The sequence below is a fragment of the Lupinus angustifolius genome, chromosome LG13 (assembly GCF_001865875.1).
Source record: "Lupinus angustifolius cultivar Tanjil chromosome LG13, LupAngTanjil_v1.0, whole genome shotgun sequence".
In the NCBI taxonomy this organism is placed as follows: Eukaryota; Viridiplantae; Streptophyta; class Magnoliopsida; order Fabales; family Fabaceae; genus Lupinus; species Lupinus angustifolius.
The window spans coordinates 9281289-9288633 of record NC_032021.1 but is presented as its reverse complement, the minus strand read 5'-3'; positions in this window follow the sequence as shown (position 1 = coordinate 9288633).

The window sequence follows — 7345 nt, the reverse complement described above, 5'->3', positions numbered from 1 at the left end:
GCTGGACCGCTCAACAGCTGACCAAACCCTTCAGCATGGGTTTGGTCCCTTGACCAAGTAGCTTAGTCACCTGCTAGTGCATGACTCATCAAAGCTAGTTGTGGACTATGAGACCAGCTATTGTGAGCTACTTCTGAAAAGTCAAGTCTGGTACGCACCGCCCAGCGCACCTGCTTCACCGCTGAGCTGCTTATTCATCAGCTTCTGACTATGTTGACTGAGACGTGGCTTGGTGCTTGCTGATCTGGTCAGGAGTCTGGTTCTCCGCTGAGCTGCTTGGTTGGACCGCTGAGCAGCTTGTTCAGCAGCTTGGTCTTGTGCCAAGCTCATGTCTGACCGTGTCAAGCTGATTTCTGACTGCGCCAGGTCTAGTCTGGTGCTAGGCTGAGTGGCTAAGCAGGTCCGCTCAGCTGCCTGGTTGAGCAGTTTGGTCCAAGTCAAGCTGGTGGCCAGGTCAGCTCAGCGGTGCTTGTTGCATGCTCAGCTGCCTGGTTGAGCACCTTGATTTTCTTATATTGATTTCTTGACTTTTTTGCTTTGTTGACCATGAGTCTTTTTTCTTCTTTTCTTCATTTTAATTCCTACAAAATACATAAAAAGGAAATACAAACACAAATATACTAAATTGTGATATTTTATACAAAAAGTATTGTTTTAAGTTGGTTTTTCTCAATTATGCTTAAGATAAGTGCCATAAAAGTGTATGAATTTTAGGTATATTTGGCACTTATCAGGCCTTAGCCAATGATAAAGGAAAAGGGAAAGTATATATCCTTATGGAAGACGAATTGGAGGCCAGTCTAAATGACCTATTGCATAAACATGGAGATAAAGGGGAAGTTTCTAATGAGGAGGCTTGTGAATTTCTGAAGTTCATAAAGTAGAGTGAGTATAGGTTCGTGGATCAACTAAACCGCACTCCAACCAGTATATCCATTTTGTCTCTGCTAATGAGTTCTGAACCCCACATAAAAGTGCTAATGAAGATACTCAACCGTGTACATGTCAGCCACAACATAACCACTGACAAGCTTGGTGGTATCATCAACAACATTGTGGCTGATAATTACACTTCTTTCAGTGATCAGGAAATACCTTCTGAAGGAATGGGACACACTAGCCCCCTGCACATCTCTAAAATGAATCAAAATTGCTTAATTGGTAAGGTTCTTATCGATAATGGCTCATCCCTCAATGTCATGTCGAAAAGGACATTATCCAGACTTCTAGTTGATGCATCGTATATGAGACTAAGCTCTATGGTAGTGAAGGCGTTTGATGGATCTAACAGGGATGTCATGGGGGAAATGAAGTTGCCTATAAAAATAGGACCCTGCACTTTCCAGATAGTATTCCATAACATGGACATTAATCCCAGTTACAACTGTTTGTTGGGAAGGCCATGGATCCATGCTTCAGGAGATGTACCTTCTACATTGCACCAGCGAGTTAAGTTTATAGTGGATGGAAAACTCCTTACTGTTATGGGAGAAGAAGATATGTTGGTATCAAGATCTCTTGACCCTCCGTACATCGAAGCAGTAGAGGAAGCTATTGGAACATCCTTCCAAGCACTAGAGATTGCCAATGCCTTATTTGTAGGAGGAGGGACACCCATACTACGTCCCCAACCTTCGGAGGCATCATTGATGATGGCAAGAGTAATGTTGCAAAAGGGCTATCAACCAGGGAAAGGGCTTGGGAAATTTGGCCAAGGAAGAGAAAGCCTAGTCATGTTACGGCACACCAAAGATCGGTACGGCTTGGGATACAGACCCACTCAAGCAGATAGGGAGAGAACTGCTAGAGCCAAGAATCTCTAGTTGTGGGAGATGGTGATTCAGAAGTTGGGGCAGACTATGTTGTTCAGTGCCCTCCAGGCACCACTCTCAACAACTAGATAGAAGAAGATGCATCTGCACAAGTGTTTTTAGAAACAATGTAATAAGATGCTAGAATCCCTTAGCCATGTCTAAAGCTATTGGGTTTGTTTCTTTTCGAATAAGAACAATTTGTTTATGTTTCATTGGATGGTACAAGTTTTTTTTGAATTCAATAAAATGCATTTCTTTCTTCATATCCTGTATTTCATTTTATCCTTCATATTTTTACATTTGCACACACTAAAAAATAAAAGAAAAAAAAATACAAGCAAAACCATGGAAAACCCATAAATAAAAACTAATCATAGAATCAACATAATGCAGATCCAACATTAACCCCAAAAATAATAATCATATTATCAGCCACACGTACAATCATGATCATCCAATTAATCAGCTCGACGAAGGAGATAGTGATGAGGAATGGGAGGCATCACCTGAGTTACTAAGGATGGTTGAGCAAGAGTCCAGAGAAATTAAGCCTCATGAAGAGCCCACTGAGCTAGTAAATTTAGGGACTGAAGACGACAAGAAAGAAGTGAAGGTAGGTACATTGATTAAGGAGGAAGAGCGCAAAAATATAATTCAGCTTTTGCACGAGTTCAAAGATGTGTTTGCATGGTCGTATGTCAATATGTCGGGTCTGAACAGAAACATAGTGGAACACAAGTTGCAATTGAACCCAGATTCACGCTCGATTAAGTAGAAGCTATGAAGGATAAAACCAGAAATTTCCTTAAGGGTGAAAGACGAGGTAGAGTAATGGCTGGATTCTGGGTTCATGAAAGTCTCTACATATCCAGGATGGGTGGCTAATGTTGTAGCCGTACCAAAGAAGGGAGGCAAACTCAGGATATGCGTTGACTATCGAGATTTGAACAAAGAAAGCCCAAAGGATAATTTCCCAGTACCTCATATAGATGTCTTGGTTGACAACACTACAGATCATGCCCTTTTCTCCTTCATGGACGAGTATTCTAGTTATCATCAGATCAAGATGGCCTCTGAAGATGTGGATAAAACCACTTTCATCACCCCATGGGGAACCTTTTGCTATCTAGTCATGTCTTTTGGTTTAAAGAATGATATGGCCACATACTACAGAGCCATGGTAGCTCTTTTCCATGACATGATGCATAAGGAGGTGGAGATCTATATTGATGACATCATATTCAAATCCAAATCTGAGGGGGAGCATGTGGAGAACCTAAGGAAATAATTTGAACGACTCAGAAAGTATAGCCTCAAGCTAAATCCCACAAAATGTAGTTTCAGGGTTAAATCAGGACGAGTCCTCGGTTTCATTGTCATCCAGAAAGGAATTGAAGTAGATCCCGAGAAAGTCAAACCAATCATGGAAATGGTAGTACCCCAAACCGAGAAGGAAGTCAGAGGTTTCTTAGGGCATTTGAACTACATATCCAGGTTCATCTCTCAACTAACAGCTACATGTTAATCGATCTTCAAACTATTAAGAACGAGTTAGGCAGTTAGATGGAATGACGATTGCCAGGAAGCCTTTGAAAGCATAAAGCAGTATCTGACCAATCCCCCAATATTAATGCCTCCAGTACTCGGTCGACCTCTTCTAATGTACCTAACCATACTAGATGACTGTATGGGATGTGTCTTAGCCCAACATGATGAATCAGGCAGAAAAGAGCAAGTCATATACTATCTAAGCAAGAAATTCACTGAGTGCGAAACAAGGTAATCATTGCTAAAACGTGCCTATTGTGCTCTATCATGAACATCTCATCGTTTGAGACAATACATGTTGAGTCATACCACTTGGTTGATTTCAAAGATGGATCCTATGAAGTATATCTTTGAGAAACCAATATTAACATGGAGAATCGCTCGGTGGCAGGTCCTATTGTCAAAGTATGATATAGTGTATGTGACATGAAAAATATTGGGGGAACCAATATTAACAGGTAGTGCCCTTGCAGGTTATCTTGCCAGTCAACCCATAGAGAAGACCGAACCAATGACCCAAGAGTTCCCAGATGAAGGTATCATGAGTCTATCCTTGGGAGAACCCAAAAAAGATGGTGTATGGATGTTAGTATTTGATGGGGCCTCCAATGCACTTGGACACGGCATAGGAGTCATGCTTGTATCTCCAGAAGGCAACTTCACTCCTATTACTGCCAAGTTATGCTTTGACTGCACCAACAACATAGCTGAGTATAAGGCATGAGTCCTAGGTTTGCAGGCAACATTGGAAAGAAAAGTCAAATTTTAGAGGTCTTTGGGGATTCAGCTTTAGTCATCCATCAATTGAAAGAAGAATGGGAGACCCATGACAAGAAGCTAGTACCTTACAAGGAGTATATCCATAAGATGGTTGAGCACTTTGAACAAATCGACTTCTACCACATCCTGAGAGAGGATAACAGACTAGCCGATGCCTTATCCACATTATCCTCAATGTTCCATATAAGTGGGAAGGATCAACCTCTAATACGAATAAAAAGCAGAGATCAACCAATCTATTGTTGTGCAATAGAAGTAGAGCAAGATGGGAAGCCATGGTATCATGACATCAAAGTCTATATATAGAAAAAAGAGTATCCCATTGGGGCCTCAGAGACTGATAAGAGAAACTTGAGAAGAATGTCCATGGGTTTCTTTCTAGATGGTGATATTCTTTACAAAAGGAATCATGACATGGTACTCCTCATATGCCTAGAAGAGAAAGAAGTTGAAGTAATACTCAAAGACGTGCACGAAGACTTGTTTGGGACTCATGCAAACGGACATGCTATAGCTAGAAAGATCTTAAGGGCATGTTATTTCTGGATGACAATGGAGACAGATTGTTGTGCTTATGTCAGGAAATGCCACAAGTGTCAAATTTATGCAGACAACAACAATGCTCCACCAAATCCTCTAAATGTCCTTTCAGCGTCGTGGCCCTTCTCCATGTGGGGAATGGATGTGATTGGACCAATAGAGCCAAAAGTTTCTAATGAGCATCACTTCATCTTTGTAGACATCGACTACTTCACAAAGTGGGTTGAGGCGTGTTCATATTCCAATGGGACTAGAACAGTGGTACTACGATTTATTAAGAAGGAGTTGATGTGCAGATATGGGTTACCTAGCAAGATCATCACGAACAATGCTACCAACTTAAACAATAAGATGATGATTGAGATGTGTAGCGAGTTCAAAATCAAGCATCACACATCCTCACGTTATCGCCCCAAGATGAATGGAGCAGTAGAAGCAGCAAACAAGAATATTAAGAAGATTGTTCAAAAGATGGTGGTGACATACAAGGATTGGCCTGAAATGTGACCTTTTGCTCTACATGGATACCACACCTTGGTACGGACATCAACTGGGGCAACACCATACTCTCTAGTATATGGGATGAAGGTAGTGCTCCCTATTGAAGTAGAAATTTCATCACTCAGAATCATGGCATAATCAGGTTTGAAAGAATCAGAATGGGTCTAGGCACGGTACGCCAAACTGAACATGATAGAAGAGAAAAGGTTAGCTGTTATATGTCATAGTTAGTTGTACCAGAGAAGACTCATGAGAGTGTATCCTAAGAAAGTTCGGCCACACCACTTTCAAGAAGGGGATCTAGTGCTTAAGAAGATACTCCCAATCCAGAAGGATCATAGGGGGAAATGGATCCCAAATTATGAAGGATCATAGAGGGGAATCTAGTGCTTAAACAAATCCCATATGGTGTGTACCCTCAGGTAGGTCGTGTTGTTGACACAAGGCTTCTTTGTTATTCCAAGTACCAATGAAGATATCCCTAGTCACCCATTTTGAGCTAGGACAATATGAAAGAAGTTTATTCAAAAAATCCAACACTTTCAAAAAACACAAATAAACTGGGGAAATGGTAGTTTTCCCACAAATCTTCAAAAGATCTAGAAATGGATCAAGTGGATTATAAAAAGAGCTCAATTAGGGCAAATAAAAAAAATCTTAAACTAGAATGGTTACAAAACCTTCCTTTTTCAAAAAGGGAATGGAAATCGTATCCATGATTGAAATATAGGAGATGTTGGAAATAAGATGGTGAAAGTTGGGGGCGGGAAACACATCATTTGAGCCTTATATCATTTTCTTCATGTAAAACCCTAACCAGGCCACTTTACAAGTCCAAAAAGTCCTTGTTGAGATTCGAACTTTTTGAGATACACACCAAGAGTACCAAATAACTGACTCCAAAACAAATTCAAAATAATTTTTGTTTAAAAAAATCTATGTATAACGTGATCAATACACAAATTCTCTTAATGAAACGAATAAATCCCATTAGATCGAAAACCCAAAAGGACGGTCTAAGCAAAACTTAGGGACTAAAGAAAAAGAAAAATGAAAGGTCTCTTAAGAACATAAGGCAATAAGTCAGTAGTGGGGCAAATTTTCGGGAGACCAAAAATTAAGTTAATACTGGGACAATTTTTTGGATGGTCAATGATTGTAGAGTGGTAGCCTAACATGTTTCGTTATTTAAAACCTATCCACGTCACTCCACCCATAACACACAAAGTCGAACACAATTATATTTCTTCAATCGTATATGAGTTAAAATCTTTTATTTGCATGGTTTGTTTTCATTAAACTTGTGCTATCTTTAAAATTTTAAGCATGTCGACTTGAGTAATATTCGAAAAGAGAAAAACACTTTACAGATGAAAGACAAAGCTAATCGTCGTCTTCTAGCATGAACAAACAACATTGTTCCCTGCAAACAGCAATTTACAACCAAATGTTGAGGATGCGACAGAGCAATATGGATGAATACCTATTACAACTCAATCTGATTTTAAAAATATTATAGAGTTACCAAACATGAACATTTCATAGCATGCATCAATAATAGTCATTTGCATTTATACAAAAATGAAAATAAAAATATGGCATTCCATATTCATACACCTAGTGTCATCCAAATTCAGGCAGTACACCGACCTGCGTTCTTGATCCTCAACCCAATGTCTCCAAATTCCGGCAGTACACCGACCTGTGTCTTTGATTTTACCCTTTTCATCTGAAGTTCCATCAGTACACCGACCTGCGTTCTTGGTCCATAACCCAATGTCTCAAAATTCTAGCAGTACACCAACCTGCATCTTTGGTTTTACCCTTTTCTTCCCAAGTTCTGACAGTACACCGACCTGCGTTCTTGGTCCTTAACCCAATGTCTCCAAATTCTGACAGTATACCGACCTGCGTTCTTGGTCCTTAACCCAATGTCTCCAAATTCTGACAGTACACCAATCAGCGTCTTTGGTTTCACTATTTTCACTCCAAATTTCGGCAGTATACTGACCCACGTCTTTGGTTTACATCCATAATCAGACCATCTTGAAGATGGTTCATCTCACAAAAGAAAGTTTGATATTTTCGAGCACTGAGATTTTGCCAGTTAGGCTTCTTCTAAGCCTCAACAAAATTAGCATTCATTTCTTTACTAGTCACTT